The sequence below is a fragment of the Martes martes genome (assembly GCF_963455335.1).
Source record: "Martes martes genome assembly, chromosome: 2".
Classification (NCBI taxonomy): domain Eukaryota; kingdom Metazoa; phylum Chordata; class Mammalia; order Carnivora; family Mustelidae; genus Martes; species Martes martes.
Window position 1 is genome coordinate 87,373,513 of NC_137889.1, and position 17,650 is coordinate 87,391,162.

Below are 17,650 nucleotides of genomic sequence, written 5' to 3' on the forward strand. Positions count from 1 at the left end.
TGGAACACATAAGCCATATGGGTTGATAAAGGTCATGTAGTCCTACCAATTAGAAAATAAGCTACACTGCTTTTGGTTAGGGATTCCATGCACATTTTTAAAAAGAAAATGCCAAAAGAGAGGTTTTCTTTCTCCTTACAGAAGTTAATTTGATTCATTAAAGGGTTGAGAATTCTCTAAGCCAGAAAATCAGTTTTTTAGTGGGCATCAGGTTGGGATGGGGCAGATCACCAAGAAGAAAGACTCCAAGAAAGAAGGTAATAGATAAAAGAAAAAAGTAAGTGTCTGCATAGACTTTTATTTTTTTTTGTTTCTAAATTTGCATGTGTGCTTTTCTTCCATATCATTGGAAATTCCTAATGACAAGACTTTCATTTTGTGTCTTAAAGAAATCTAGTGATGATTTTTAATCACTCCAAACCAGAGATCTTTACAAAGCCTTTTGAAGTAATTGAGCTAGCCCTCCAGGTAACTGATTTGTAAGATTTATATATGAAATAGGCGTTTTTGGTGGTGGTGGAGCAGAGGGGCTTGGATCAGCAAAAATTTTACTACTCTGTCCCTTCTTTCACACTGTGCAATTCTGAGAGCTCTTAAACCAGGATAAGAGGTAAGTGTGCTTTGCATTTCTCTAAGGATCTAACTGAGGCATCCATCTAAATAAGCATTTCTAGGAATGCAGGTTTAGTGACCCAGGTAATTCTGATTGGAGAAATAAGATTTTACAGAAAGAGCAGAGGGAAGCAAATAAAACCTGTGTGGGGGGTTTGGCCAAAGAAATGCAGAGCTCCTGGAAGGCAGGAGACATGTATTTTCCACCCTTCTCCACACCCAGAGCCCCAGATTTGTGACCGATAGTTATCTATGGTACACAGGTAATGCAACGAGCTATGTCAGCTGCGGAGGGACAGAGGCGGGGCGGCCTCTGTCTGGTCGCGGGGTAGTGCAGCGGCCAGCTCTGTCACTCCGAGATAACGAAGCGGTGAGCCGCAGGGCCAGGACGCGGCTCCTCCCGGCCTCCCCCCAGAGTGCCGCTCGAATCTTCTGAAGCTGCCAGTTGCCAAATGAAATCCGAAACCCTGGGCTGCGTCTGAGGGCTGGCCCCGCTCAGTTGTTCCAGCCTCTTGTACTGTATATTTACACATTCACACACAATCACTCTTTCTAACTTCTGGGACTCTTTGCGCAACTGCTAGGATTTCTCAAGTGCATGTGGCAATTCAGCCCAGCTCCGGGGGGAACCGGCGGGGCTCCGGAGGGTCTCCAAGGCCCGGGGAGCTGTCAGGACTGCGGCGGGAACAGGAGAGGCTCGAGGCGCGGGTGGTGGTGGGGGGAAACACCCACAACTTTCCACCCCAGCCACAGCTCTTTCGGACGCTGAGCATTTCCTCCGAAGCCACAGCTGCGGAGCCACCAAGTGCATGGGGCGCAACACTTCCCCTTGTTGTGGGAAGTAAAGTAGCCGTCCCTCCTCCCTTTTTCTTCTCCTTTTCCTTTGGCTTGTCCTGGGAGCCTTTTCTCTTTGGAGCAGCCTCCGTTCGCGCTGTTGTGTGCTCCGAGCAGGGTAGGTGACGCTATGCGGGGGTGTGCTCCGGGGCCACCGCGGGAGGCTGAGGTGTGACTCGGGGGTGCGGGGGGCTGCAGGCACAGCTGCCGGACCCAGGGAAGGGAGCTGCTGGGGGCGAGGAGGGATCGCCCGGAATCCCGGGCTGGTGCAGTGTGTGTGTGTGTGTGTGCGCGCGCGCGCCCGCTTGTGTGTATGTTGGGAAAACAATGTTTTTATTTTTAAAAGGAAGAAAAGGCGTAAGCTGGTAGTGTGTGTTTCTGGCCTTAAACATGGATGGAATTAATAAAAATCGTGCAGTTCAGCTCCCTTACTATCCATCCTTCCTTCTCCATCCAGCCCCCCACCCTACCCCTCCCTCTGTTTCCGCTAGTGTCTTATGAGAGTTTCCTAAATGAGAGGCACACAGAGGTCGATTTTAATAATGAACTCTTTTAGTGTCAATGTAAAATAATAGGGAATCTTTGGTGAATTCTAAGCCACCCAAAAGATTTTGTTTAGATTTAAAAAAAAATAACTTTTTGAAGACATTATCCATCCTCTCTTCAGTATAATAGGTAATATGTTGTCATTAAAAATATAGCATGGACTATATTTCTTTTATAAGTCCCAAAATTGAAGGGGAGCTATTACTCATCGAGTAATATTTCTTAGAGATACTAGGTTTTCAATATCAACTAGTAATAGGGAACCCAGACTCCCTATATGTAGTCTATTTAATTCATTTGAATTAAAAGATAATCTCCAGACTATTTGTGTTTCCATGATAGTTTTGTTACTTTTTTTTTTCTAACCTTAGCAAGACATCATCATTTCATCTCTTTCTAAAAAGAGGAAATACATAAATCATGATAGGTGTTTGAAATATAAATGTTGTAAGGGGTTTGCTTATGCATAAATAAAACAATGTGTGTTGCTGTGTCTACTAAGGAAGACAAATTAATTGAAATCTGGGGATATTTACAGTACAGTTAAGAGCTTTACTCAATTACTGAGAAGAAGATGGACAGACAGATTAAATACAAACAATCTGTCCCCTGATTCTAATTAGAACTCAAAACCAACCCTTAAGGGCAAGAATGGAAGTTGGTATTAAGCTGGGCATCATAAAACACAGAGAATTAATACATTAGAAAAAACCAGAAAACAAGTATAAAGCCACATCAGACTCGTTAAGATCTCGCTCTCCCTTTTAAATTTCTTAATGCTTCCTCTTCTCTGGGGACATTTCAACTTCTAAGGGAGCCCAATAATACAATTCCCTTTTTTGTCTTTCTTGAGTGCCTGATCTTTAGGTAAGAAGCCAAGGAATCTGTTCTTTAGATCCATTACTGAATTGTCAGAGAATTCACCTTAGACATCCTGGGGGACTGAATTATTGGCAAAACTTGAAAATAAATATCATTTTCTTTCCACTTAAAGGAGCTATGTTCTTAGGGGGAAGACCTGTAAGTGGGAATAAGAGATAAACTGTAAGTTTTTCAGAACTGGAATTTAGTTTGAGTTATGTGTAAGGAATACACAACTAGTGTGATAAAAAGGAGAATTGGTAATTTTTTTTTTCTACATGTGAAAGGCTGTTGAAACGCACTCTGTTCTTGGCTCTCAACTGTATTATTTTGTTGTATTACTTAATCTCAGGGATTTGGGATTGAGAGGTGGATGGTTTCTGAGTAATATTCTTTTGTGCTGTGTGTTCTGGTGAATTTGAATCATTTTGAAAATACAACCTAATAGTAAGTGAAGAAAATCTAAGTTCTCAAGAAAAAAAATCACTGAAGGAGAAATAGGAGGGTACCCTTCCAGACAAGAGTATAGGCTTTAAAATGTAAAAGAAAAAGTGTTCTGGACTTAAATCTCCAGTGAGATCCTTTCACGTTTCGTTTGGTATAGTAATGGCCAAAGCTCTGAGAATTTTTACTGGTCAGGGCTTTATTTACTATGTGATCTTGGACTCTCTAGGATGGAGGGTGGGGGTAAGGGAAAGAGCAGGAAGGGTAAGGAATGTGCAACAGGTGGTGATAAGTGTTTTGAGTCTGATTACTTTGCTGCCTTGGCCAAAGCCGAGTTGGTGTTTACCAACAGTGCCTTAGTAGTTTTGTTGTGACCTGGCCCATTCAACTCTGTTTTCTTTCTGGCTCGATTAGTGTCCGGGTTGGTTTCGTAGGGCTAAGAGGCGGCAGAACTGCTTCAAAATCCAGGCTATGCATTTTGTTTCTGTTTTCAGTGCTCGAAGGGCTGGAGGATCATCTTATTACCTGTAGTTATTTTCCTATGGCATTTTCTGGCTGGTAGTAAAGGGCTGTTTCCTGGTGAGTTGAGCTTATGTAATGTTGATCGCTTCTCTCTGCCATGTGTCAATTTTCAGTAAAGGTGAGCGCTTTGGAAAAACAAGATGGAGGAGGTGGATAGAGCCTTGGCTTGGAGGCCCATGGAAGGCACAGCCCCTCAGTTAGTCACACTTGGGTTTGGAGGAGGTTGATGATAACAAGGCATCCATTCCACAATGGTCACATTTTCCTGAGGGAAAAAAAAGCCCCTGAGATTTAAAATCCAAAGATACTGTTTACTCTTAAATCCATGGCTAAAGGACGAACATTTCTCTCAGATGGAGAAGGGTATTTAAAAATAAAATTGTAAATGCTCAACTTTGCCATGAAGTTAATGCTCTTCATGTGAAGAGTTCAAGCCTCAGACTGAGTCTCGAAATGGTGACCCATCTTGTCTTTACTCAAACTCAAACTTTGTAAGATGATGGTGGTTTCAGTGGCTAAGTAGAAGCACATTTGGAAGTGGGGGGGATTGTTCTGATGAGATTCAAGGAATGTTCAGTTTTCAGAGGTTATTGTGCACATATATGTTTTAAGCAGCATCTACACCCAACCATGGCATTGCTACAATTACTCTTTATACAGGACAGATCTAGTTGTGTCAATCCCTTGTACTAAAACATTTGATGGATCCTGGGATCCCAATTATCCTACAGCAGTAACTCTAAACTCTTTAGTAGAGTGACTAAAAGCTTTTCAAAGCCTTTCCTTCTTAGCTTCTTCTTCCTGCCCAAGGGCTCCTCATTGTTCTCCCTTCTGATTTTTTGCTCATGGATTTACATTCTCCAGGAATTCCCTTTGCCTGGAAAGTCCCACTTGATTCTTGGTGGTCCACTTCAACTGGAACTTTCTCTGGGAGAATTTACCCAGAGAAATTTTATGCAGGAAAGAGAAATCATTTCAACTTGTCTGCTTCCATGGTGCTTTGAGCTTATGTTGAATAATTATTTTGAAAATTTTTTATTAAAATATTATCACCAACCAAATGTAGTGAGTTCCTTAACAGTCGTATTGGTGGTGGAGGACCCACCTGCATCCTTGTGCCCAGTCCAATGTCGGAAACATATAGTAGATACGTGTTAATGTTTCCTTAATAAATGGGTGAAGTGATGAATGAATAAAGTACTGGTGGACTCCAATTTATGCACAGAGTTTTTTCCCCAAGGGTCCCATTTGAAAAATATCTATTTGGACTCAAGATTTCATTTTCCAAAAATAACAGTGCTACAAAATATAATTTGCTTTCTAGACCAGCCCACACATGTCTATTTAATTCCTATAATAGATGAAATTTGTGCTTTTGAAATGATAAAGTGAAAGCAAAGCAAAACAAAAAATGGAATCACTTTTTTCTTTTTAAAAAATACAAGGTACACTTGAGTTTAAAGATAACAGAAATAGTTCTAATGGATACACATTTTTCACAATTGTTTTTTATATTATACTATAAAATCTGTAATCTATCAAATCCCAGTGGGAGGTCCTGGGTTTGTCTGTGAGGAGTAATAATGGAGTTAAATTTAGAGATTCTGCTGCCTGTGGATGGGCAATAATTTTAATTAATCAAACAAAATAGGAATACTAATTTTGGCTATTTAATAATTATCTTGAGTGCTAGTGCTTGAAGGAAGTTGGATTTAATTAAAGGAGAATGCGGAGGTGGATGGAGAAGAGGAAATTCAGAGGGACATCTTTTCTCATGTTACTGATTTTTTATTATATGGATTTTCTTTTAATCTCATTTGGGCACTTAGACCAAACCCAAAGATTCTTCTGGGAAAAAACTGGTCTTACTCTATGGTTATTTCTGCTGCCTGACCTAAAGAAGGGGGTTGCTCTCCATTTGAACCGAAATTCAAATGGGCTTCATTTCATTTTCAGAGCAGTGATGGCTCTGGCACTTGTGTGCTTCTACCATTTGGCGCATAGATAATTTTTCAATCAAGGACGCATCGTGCTTGTGTTTTAGTCACCAGCAGGGGACCCCAAGCTCAAATTGTTCCTGATGTAGCATCTCTTAGAAGAGTGGAAGAACAAGCATTGATATTTAAGAGTAAGAGTCTACTCAGTTTTCTAAATCTTCCATGCTGTTTTTATCAAATCCTATGACCAGAAGCTTACCTATCCCATTCACTTGACAACACATTTTTGTTATGTTGTCTTCATCAAACCGTGCTCTCCATTTAATTACTGAGTCAACATAAAAGAGAGATGATGTGTGGAAAATATCGTGACATTTTTTGTTACGTATTTCAATATTTCTTACATGAAGATCTCCATAAATTCATTTTTGTTTTTACTGCTTTAAAAAGTGTGCCTCTTCTGATTAACTTGTTTCTTCTGTTAAAAGAAAGGAGACTGGGGCGCCTGGGTGGCTCAGTGGGTTAAAGCTTCTGCCTTCGGCTCGGGTCATGGCCCCAGGAGCTCTGCTCAGCCGGGAGCCTGCTTTCTCCTCTTTCTCTGCCTGCCTCTCTGCCTACTTCTGTCTGTCAAATAAATAAATAAATAAATAATCTTAAAAAAAAAAAAAAGAAGAAGAAGAAAGGAGACTAAGAAATCACCATGTTTCCCAGTTTGGCCTGTCACTCAAGAAGCTCAGAGCTAAATCTAATGCTTAGTTGTCCCCTGGTCAAGGTCTTCTTATGACACAATTTGCATCCTTTTATGCACCTATCATTCCATACCCTTTAACTAAGTTAACTCAAATCCATTATGGAAGTAGATTGAATTACCTTCATTTTGTATATTTTATACTCTTTTTAGACATGTAGTTAAATATTTATAAATATCTATTTTGTAACTTCAGTTTATTTTAGAGCCAACAATTTTTCCAGTTGTTTTTTTTTTTTTTTGTGGTTCCTGGAAACATTTGAAGTACTGTTTTTATAATCTCTGATGGATAAAATAAACTCACCCTAAATGTTACATTTCTTGAAAAACTAAGGAGTCATGTCTGAATAATTTTGAAAATAGATATTTAAGGTATTTTTTATTATTTTTATTATTTTTTATTATAGGTATTTTTTTCAATACATATATCACAAATGAATACCAAGTTTTCCCTTGGGGATATTTCTGAGAAACAGAAAACTTTCTTTCTGTTACAGATGAAATCTGTCAGTAAATTGAGACTTAGCCCCATAATTCAGGTTGTTTTCTGCCCATCACATTGAGTTTTTAGAAAACAAAGTAATTTTTCAAGTTTTGTGGCAGGATGAAAATAGCTTTCATTTTGTCTTGAAAGTTTTTTTTTTCTTTCTTTGAGTCTCACAGACTCTCATAATGATAGTCACTCTAATGAATTAAGTATCTACTAAGTACTCCACGAGATTCTTTTACATATATGACTTGTAATTCTTGAAGTAGTAAGAAGTCACGAGTAATTCCAGCAATAATATCTGTTCTCTCTAATTCAGATATTATTATTCCCATTACATGAGAATGTTTAGGCTTGGAGAGATAAAGAAACTCACCTAAGGTAACTTAGAAGCGATAGAGAGTCAAGAACAAAAACCATGTCTGCCTAAGTCTGGATAGCCTGCTATTTTTACTATATTATCTCTCTCTTGGTCTTCTTCTCTTCAATTATTAATTTTAAAGTCATAAAAATCTGTGTGTTTTAGAAGTTTGATGTACAGAACAGACCCTGGTCTCAACATGGTCTCCATGAACTGGCTTTGGAACTTTCTTATGGCTCTTTCAGGTGACAGTATTCTTGTGCTGATTTGGGACGCCTGGGGTTGGTTACCACTACGAAGGTTGTCCTATGAGAAAAAAGACTCTAGCAACCTCAGACTGTTAACTGAATCAATCTGTAGTGATCAACCTGATCAGAGAATTTTCTGGTGAGAAGTAAATAGAAAAGGTATGATCCATGAGGTTTCAGTTATCTGTCCCCATGACTTAATTCCCATATATGGGTCATATCCCTCAGGAACTCTGACCAAGAGGTGAAGGTGGAGGAAGGGGAAGGTGCAAGTGGTCAGTGGTCTGAGGGCTAGAGACCCAACTTAGGAAAGCTGAAATGTAGCAGGAGAGGGTAGTTTTGCTGGGGGGAGCAACTGTGAAGGGGAGAAAAGTTGAGTTGGTGGTAGTATTCACTGGTCACACAGAAGTGAAATGAGCAACAAAGGAAGTGATTCCCAAGCCAGTCTTTCTCAAGGAAGGACATTCACTATAGGAATTGTTGAAATGCATCTCACTCCTCTTTGCAAGACACAAAAAGGACTTCTCCATCCTTCTTGAGGGGGTTGATGGTATCATTGTTTCCCACACAATGGTTTAAAAATGTCTCATACGAAGGAACTTGTAGCAAGAAAAGATGAGCCAGAGAAGTCGAGAGAGCCTGATGTTATCTTGTTGCACTATGTTTCATAAACCTAGAATTTAGCTACATGAGTACCACCTTCAGAGTTTCATTTGGTATCCAAATCCCATTATGGTTTAACTGTTACTATAAAATAGTCAATGCAGTGTTGATGATTTTATATAAAGGCATCTATGGGGTATACAAAAGGCCTCCGCCTTCTCACAATTGTGATTTGCTGATTAATGACTTCATCCTTTGGTAACAACTATCAATTTCATCATGGAATAACTTTTCTGTATCTTTGGGCTTAGGTTCAAGTTGGCAGATTCCATGGTGGAGCTTTAGTTTTTGGTCCCTAAAGACAGGCAAAAGCAAATTGTCTGGTTGAGGAGTTCTGAGAACTTCTACACAACAGATGAAACTGCCAGAAAGGATGGATGGGAGAAGGCACGTAGTAAAGTCATAGGATAACCTGATATCCTCAGAAGGCAAGGAAATAAGAGAAAGAGCAAATCCAGAGACAACACTGGGAACTAGAAGCCAATGGAAGGGAGGCCGTGTATGGTGTGGCAACTGAGCATTTGGTGTCTGTCTAATAATAGATTACAATTATTGAAGCCTTACTATGTGCTTAATTATGCCAAACCCTTGTCATGGGTCATCATCCCTTTTAATCCTCACAGCTCCCATGTGGGCAGGCCCTATTATTATCTCTCTTTTATAGATGGGAAAACTGAAACTTGGAGAGGCTTAATAACTTACCAAAATCATACAGCTAAGTAGTAGATCTGGGATTCAAAACTGAAACATCTCACTCTAGGCAACAATCTTTGTCATTATGCACTAGAATTAGGCTTCTGTTCCAACATGGCTCTAATGTGCACAAACCTTGTGACCTTGGGCAAGTTGTGTTAATCTCCTTGAACGAGATTTCCTCTCTGTGAATACGGGCATTTAATAATACCCACTTCAAACGTTACCATGTTTTTTTAATTTATGGAATGAGCAACGCTTGTAAAGAGACTGGAAAGGTATCTGGCATCTGATTTCAATGCATGTTAACAGTTATTATTATTAAATTAAATGATGAACATGGGACTCCTGAGCAGTACTTTTCAAGCAGGGGTTCTTGATCAATCAGTGTTCATGAAATCAAATTCTTTTTAAATGAAAAGGAATAGAAAAGGATGGAATGGAATGGGAAAAAAAAATCAGGATTCGTTATATATAGTAAAAGGAAGAATTGTATCATATGTTTTAATGTCTGTTTTGTGTATACGTGCATCTCACACATTGGGTAAAAATGAAAAAAATATATGTTTCTGATTATTAACTGTCAAAAAAAAGGTATTTTAAAAAATCATTTAAAGTAACATTTTTCAAAGTATGGTCCAGGAACCAGTAGTGTCAGTTTCACCAGGAACTTGTTAGAAATGCAAATTACTGAGCCCCACCTGCACCCATTCATGTATGTTTTAACAAGCCCTCCAGGTGATTAAGGACAATTATGTATTCAAAAGTGGTATTTGGAATTCATGAAAAAATTAGATAAGGCTATATGTAAATTATTTAAGACTAGTTAAGAGCACATGTTGTATTATATTGACTAAGGATTTAAATTTTCCACAGAATGCCAGCTTGTGCTATGTGACTTGTTTTCTGTACCTGTTTCCCCAATTTTTTCTACACTGTCTGCTCACAGCACAGGTTGTAAGTCCCATAGATCCTGTGCTTTCTTCTAGCCCTATAAGATTAAAATTAAAATTCTTTGTAAGTAGCCCTGAGCCCTGAATATCTAGGTTGTGTTCAATTTGAACCATTTTAATGATAGTAGTCCAGATGCCTAACAGCTGCAAAATTAGGGATTAAATTAAGAACTCATAAAACTGCACTCAATATTTTACTAATGGAGATATTTATTTTGAAAAGCACATGCAAACGAGAAGACATTGACAACCTACTTAATGTAAAACTAATACTGATGATAAAAAAACCGCTTTTGGCAAAAATGAAAGTGATATAAATTTTTATTCTGGAGTATTTCCCCCCTCTAAGGAAACAGTGAAGGTGTTTAAGATATTTATGTATTGTATGACATTACTGTTAAGAGAGAGTAGATGCTATTGCATTGACTGGTCTTTCTTCATTATGGTGTTTAAGGTAATTTATTGTTGTATTTGGTTTTCAGTCAGAGGGTGTGTTTGCTCTAAGACTTAAAAATTACTCTTTGAGGACACAGCATCCAAATTCACTAGAAAAGACTTGAGGACTTTCTTTGACATAAAAAAAAAAAAAAAAAAAAAGAGGAGGAGCTCCTGGGTGGCTCAGTCAATTAAGTGTCTGCCTTTGGCTCAGGTCATGATCCAGGAGTCCTGGGATCCAGCCCCCTATAGGGCTCCCTGCTCAGTTGGGAGCCTGCTTCTCCCTTGCCCCCTGACCCTCCCTGCCGCTTGTGCTTTCTCTGTCTCTCCCTCTTGCTCTCGTTCTGAAATAAATAAATAAAAGCTTCTGAAAAACAAATATTCCTTTGGATTTTTAAAAATTCATTTAAAAAATTGTTTTCCCTTGGATTTTTAAAAAGTAGCTTTTCCGTAGGTATCTATTAACATTTTAAGTGTTTAGTGATGTGTGAAAATATTTTTCAGGACAAAAGTGTTAGGAAAAATGAAAGTTTCCTTTCTGGCTCACCACAGGTGAAATTTCATGTTTAACGGTAGCTTGAGAGGTATTTCCAAAGATGCTGTCCTGCTTTGCATTCTGTGGTTAGAGAGGAGTGGAAGTGGAAGAAAGGGAGGAGGTTGTGGGCTGGATCCTGCTTCTGGTAGTAATTAGCATCTGTGAACTCAGGCAAATCATGTCATTTTTCTGGACTTTAGTCTCCTTGGTAAAATAAAGGGCTTGTAATAAATACTTTCTAAGTTTGATCCAGCCCTGAAGAAGTTTCTATTGCTAAATGGTCATGTGTTCCTTTTGAGCAATTTTGGTAAGAATATGGCTATGTGTCTACATTGGCAGGGCTTAAAAATATGTTTGACTTTATGGAGGAGTGAGGATCTGGAAGCCTTACAGATTGATTACTTGACAAAATTTAGCTTGACCTTGACCTTGACACATTTCATATACCAAGGGGTGAGTTTTCATCAGCTGTGGGGTTGGGGGCATAGGTGATACCACTCACCAGGTGGAATTTGAGAATGTCTGAGGGTGTTCTCAGTCATCCCAAAGATGGGATGAACTGGTATTTAGTGCCCTGGGGTCAAAAGTGCCACACATCTTGTAATGTGTGGGCCAGTTCCTCACTACAAAGAAACTTCCTCCCAGAATGGCAAGAACATTCCCATCAGGAACCAGCAAATAAGCTAAAGGATTCATCTTTAACTCCATTATTTTATGAAATCATCTGGGAAATTGGAAGTGAAGTTGTTGTACACTTTCTGTGAGTTCAGTACCACAAATGCAAACGATATCTATTCTTGGATGACAACTGGTGTTTATGATGCATGGGAGAGAATAGCCTCCAGCTCCCTGCACTATATATTGACTATGCAGTAAGAAAAGCAGAGAGAAAGCCCAGCTTTGTTAGTATGGTGTGCCAATAAAACTTGAAAACATACTAGGAATCGTTGCTTTGAGTATGCAGTTGCTAGTTTCCTCATGACAGCCAAATTTTTTAATGAAATGGCTTATAGAAGTTTCCATTCAATATAAGTAGACATTTCTTGGGTCCAAGTAAGTGTTCTGATGAAGGCAATAAAGGCATAGATCTGATTCTTCATGATGAGAAATACCACCTGCCTAACAGTTCTATAAATGATGATGCGTTGGCCTTACCATATTCCAGGTCAGGTTAAGGATGGAATCCATTTCACAAGAGTGACTCATCCAGGGCAACCTCCAGAACTTTGGTAACGTTTTCAAGTTTGATGTGAACTTTGCTTTGGAATCCCTTAAATCACAGGATCAGTTTATTAAAATTATTTTATCTTTTTAATCTTCTTGCACTTGTCAAGTCCCTGGTTTGTTAATGTGATCTGTATACTTTTAAATTAATGCTTTATCTTCAGCTCTTAGACATTGTGAATAGAGAAGGAATTGGATGGATAAAACTGTTGTCGAGCAAACCGAAGCCAACTTGTTATTTTCCAGGAGTGAAAGGGAACCCCTGCTTTTCCGTTCTTTTGTCAATCTGGGACTTAATACCTGTAGGAGAAGGGGGAAAGGGAAGTGAAGTTGAAATGTGTAACTTTTTTTCCCATAAATTTGGTAAAAAAATTAGATTTCAGGAGAAGGCTAATATTACAGAATTGAAAAAAAAAAAACTTTTTGGTTACCTTTCATGTTCATTATCCATGCTAGGCCTCCATGATTAACAGAAGTTACATCTACATTCCCCTTGGAATGAATTTTTTGGACATCAGAACAAAAGCCTACTTAGCAAACAGCTATAACCATTCTACCTCAATCTGATATAGAAAATGAGTTTAAAGTGATATAGGTGATTTGGGGTTCGCCTCAGAATATAGAGTCAGGGATGCCTGGGTGGCTCAGTTGGTTAAGCGGCTGCCTTCAGCTCCAGTCATGATCCCACTGTCCTGGGATCGAGCCCCACATCGGGCTCCTTGCTCATTGGGGAGCCTGCTTCTCCCTCTGCCTCTCCTTGCTCCTCTGCCTGCTTGCGTTCTCTCTCTCTCTGTCAAAGAAATAAAATTAAAAAAAAAAAAAAGATTACAGAGTCAGAACAAGGCAGATGAGGCTCTTGGGTTTTGGGGACCAGTTTCCCTACCCCACTGCCCTATTCCCCAGAGGCCCTCCTCACCTTGAGTTGTCTGAGACAACTAGCTACAAATGCTAGCCTGAGGCAGCCAATGTATGTAATGAATTACTTCCTGGGTTCTGCAAGAAGAAAGGGACTAGTTAAATAACATCTGGCAAAACTGAGAAAAGAGTCACTCATGATTTTTGGCGTTCAGTTGTTCAGGTGTGGAATTGTGGCTGAGGAAAGAACAAGTGAATATGTAATTCCGATTTTAAAAAGCATTTTTACTGAGCCTAGATTCACCCCTAAAGGTGGCTGGAAAATATACCACGTTAAAATCAAGGTGTAACTTATAATATTTTCTGGTTTTAGTTACACTTTAAAACTAATTCTTTGTGATGATATTAATTACATTGAACCCATTTAATATGAATGTTCTTAACACACGGTAGAGTCTCATTCAATTCAGTCCTCAAACCACACTACAATTGCACATTCTTCTCTTACATTATGCTGTTCATATTTTTGAAGAACAATGACATAAGTAAACCTGATGATATTAAATAGCTAAAGGATTTCATGCAGCAAACAAAACCAAGACTTAACAAAAAACTGGTTAATCTCCTTAAGTGCTGCCTTATGGAGTCAGATAATGGAGTCAGAAGGTGAGAAAATGGGATGGGGGAGCTGGAGAAGAGGCTTCAGCTCGGGGCAACTTCTGTGTAAAGCTGAGAAACAGAGCGCCTTCTTTCTGTGCCTTGCTTTTATTATCTCTCTGTTTGCGGTCCCATCCTCTACTGTTTAATTTGTGGAACATTCCAGGGAGTATCCTTAGCTTCCCTGACGTGAGTCTGTGACCGGGGCTTGAAGGCTCTGAAGGACTCCTTCGGAAACAGGGGAGGACAAATAGAGCAAGCTGGCTGGGTAGCCCTTGGCTCAGCTGCTTGAGACGGACGTTTCCGTGGGAGCAGGTGAGACCTTTGTGCCACTGAGCTGTGGGGTACCAATGCCCACCTCCTCGTGCAGCTTTGCAGGCAGTTCTAAGGAGTGTAGGATGCCATCTCAGAGAAGTGGGGGGTTACTGCTGTATCTCAAAAGAGAGAATGCACTAAATGCTTGGACTTCCTTCACCCCTTTGCATGAGGCTCTGTGGTATTACATCTGGGACTTTGCTTCTAATATATTTATTTTCAAGCAAGAATAGCATATTAGTGGCTAGGGATAGTTCTTACTTGTTTAGCAAAGAACCCTCTGAACAAATGCATAACAGTAATAATAGTAGCATACTTTTTGCTGCTGTTTTCTGTTTGTTTGATGGAATGAAGGTTTTGTTAATGTCTTAGAAAGAGCCACTAAATAAAACAAAATTATATTGAACTATTTGGTGGAAATGCCAAGCAATTAGTGCAAGGTATCATTAATGAGCTGTATTATTAATGTGAAATGCTAACCTAATTCAGAAAGAGTAAATGATATGTAAAGGTCGTATTACCATGAGCCTGGAAGGGGCGGGGAGGGATGGTAGGTGTAAAGAGACAGAGAATAAGTAAATACACATGTGAGGTTAAGGTTGAACAGATTGGAACTGCTGGTGATGTTTCCTAGGAGTCTGGGACGTGCTGAGTTAGAGCTGGTGCTGCTGTTCGTCAAGGTTGTCAGGGAACAGACTGTTTAAGGGATTGGAGATTGATTCCCGATACCAGTGTTGGCCCATAAATGGTAACCAGAATAATTAGGACTGTGTTTACAGACTTGGGGACAGGCAGCAAAAGCCCCTGGTAACTTATTTCCAATGGACCAAGTTAAATTTTTATCTTAAATCTGCGTTTTGAGTTGGAACAAAGGTATTAGCTGGTTTTTCTTGAGTTGGTAGTTCCTTCACCTTGTGGCTTCCTGTCATGCCATTGTGAAGTTTCCAGAGAACTCTCTTTGGAATGTGTTCACATAGGAATCCCTCCATCTGCCTGCTTTCTGAAAGACTGAATTCGGTGCCGTGGGTGATTTTAATCAGAGGCAGGGAAGCACTATTATTTTTTAACTTTATTAAGAACTGTAGTAAACAATTCAGCCATTGGATGTTTGTTTGGCAGTTTTGGGGAAGTTATTAACCTGGCAGCCCAACTCCTCTTCCAATAGTACCCTTACCCCTGTGGTCTGGGTGTAGCAATCTGTTTATGGTAAATAGGGGGTCACTAACTAGGAGTCGACAGGTTATTTGAAAACAATTTTTTTTTTTTTCAAAACGGAACTCATGTGACATGATAGTATAAAATTCTTCATTACTGTGTAACTTATTAATGAATTCTTCCCCATAGAGACCATCTGATAGAATTTGGAGTCTCAGATATTTTAATCTTTATGTTTTTAGTCCAACCCAAATGCTTCTTTCTGCAGACTACAGTTTACCTTTTGTTAATAGATTTGTTTATTTTAACACTCTTCTGATATTCAAGCATGGTTGACTTTTATTTTTTCATTTATGAGTGGTATTTATAAGATTTGGTACAAGACTTGGTATTCTGGGTTGATCAATTATCCTATTATCCTTGATTTATTCTCTTCAAGGTTTTGACTAAATTGGGCATGATATTAAATGTCTTGTGCTTTATCACATAAAACAATGCTTTCTTAGACTAATTTTAAGTTCATAATGTTCCCATAATTAATGACTTTTTAGATTACAACTGTTTATTTTTTAGTTTATTGATGGTTAGTATGGTACATTTATTCCATTTAAAGTGAAGCTTTAGGAAAAAACAGTTTTGTTCTCTCTCATTTCTTCTATTTTTTTTTTCTGTTTAACTATAAGTATCAGATTCATAAATTATGGCACAATAGAAGAAATGGAAACCCATCTCTTCTGCTATTAATTGCCACTTACTGGTTTGTGACTTTTTTACTCATTTAATATTAATAAGTCAACCAGGCTCTATTTCAGTTCAGATGTTATCTAGAAATCACCAGGACTCCTGGAATCTGTTCACACCCACATGGCTGTGTGGAAACCAGACTGAAGAGAGCACTGGTGGTGGGCAAGGGTGCTGAGAGGAATTCTGAGTGGGTTAGGTACTTACTGGGGTCTTGGAAGCACTGGTTTTCATCTGCACTTTGGCTATGACTCTACGCTTGCTTCTTGGTTCAAGGAAGACCCTGGCCAGAGTGCATTGCCAACTAGCAGACCAAGGACTTTGTCTTGTGATGGCAGCCTTTGATACCTCTGGGTGTCCCTAAGGCCATTTCAGAAGAATGAACCTTAAAGTTCCCTTAGAAGTTTCAGCTATTTCACACTACGAGTTCTAGCGCATTTGACATTGTGCTGAGCAGATGACAGCCCCACATCAACAGCCCTTTCCTTTTGCTTCAAAGGAAAGAAAAGAGAGAGGCAATCCAAGAAACAGATTCTTAACTGTAGCAAACTGGTGGTTCCCAGAGGGGAAGTGGGTGGGGGATGGGTAAAATAGGTGATGGGGATTAAGGAGGACACTGGTGATGAGTACTGAGTATTGAATGGAAGTGTTGAATCATTACATTGTACAACTAAAACTTATATAACACTGTATGTTAATACTGGAATGAAAATAGAAACTTAAGGGAAAAAAATAAATGATACAAGATTACTTTTTATTTCCAAATATCTTCCATATTGATCTAAGTCTCTCACAAATGAAACAAAATAATAGAAAACAGCCTTTTTTCCCCGGGTTTTTCTGAGTATAATAAGGAAATTTCATGAGAAGCCTCAAGATAAGGAGAGACTAAGCCAAAAATAGACACTGCACCTGACAAACCATTTTGTCTTTCCAGAAGATGAGACCTGTAAACTGTAGGGTATCACAGTCTCTTTACCTGCTTTGTTTCTGGGTTTCAGTGAAGAGGGAAGGGAGCTAGAAGGGATGGAGGGGTTGATAGGAGATGCTAAAAAAGAGAAATAGCCCAAAACAGTGTGGAGGTTCCTCAAAAGACTGAAAATAGAGCTACCCTACGACCCAGCAATTGCACTACTGGGTATATATCCTAAAGATACAAACGTGGTGCTCCGAAGGGGCACGTGCACCCGAATGTTTATAGCAGCAGTGTCCACAATAGCCAAACCGTGGAAAGAGCCTAGATGTCCATCAACAGATGAATGGATAAAGAAGAGGTGGTATATATACACAATGGAATACTATGCAGCCATCAAAAGACATGAAATCTTGCCATTTGCGACAACGTGGATGGAACTAGAGGGTATCATGCTTAGCGAAATTAGTCAATCGGAGAAAGACAACTATCATATGATCTCTTTGATATAAGGAAGTGGAGATGCAAGGAGGGGGGGTTGGGGGGAGGTAGGAAAAGAAAAAATGAAAAGATGGGATTGGGAGGGAGACAAACCATAAAAGACTCAATCTCAAGAAACAGACTGAGGGTTGCGGGGGGGAGGGGGGACGGGAGAGGGTGGTTGGAGGGAAATGGACATTAGGGAGGGTATGGGCTATGATGAGTGCTGTGAAATGTGTAAACCTAGCGATTCACAGACCTGTACCCCTGGGGATAAAAATACATTATATGTTTATTAAAATAAAAAAATTTATAAAATAATAAAAAAAAGCAGTTATATGTAAGAACAGGAAAAAAAAAAAAAGAGAAATAGCCCAAATCAAGTAGTAGCTGAGTACTTACTGTTACTAATCTAGAATGATCAGATATGA

General features: G+C 39.2%; 1 protein-coding gene across 1 annotated transcript in view; it reads left to right on the plus strand.

Annotated features, from left to right (window-relative positions):
- Positions 1 to 1,166: 1,166 nt before the first annotated feature.
- Positions 1,167 to 17,650, plus strand: part of ARHGAP24 (Rho GTPase activating protein 24) — a 506,918-nt gene continuing 490,434 nt past the window's right edge. Inside the window, exon 1 of the mRNA XM_080797451.1 lies at positions 1,167 to 1,564. The gene's annotated coding sequence lies outside the window, so the exon portion shown is untranslated. The remainder of the gene's footprint in view (positions 1,565 to 17,650) is intronic.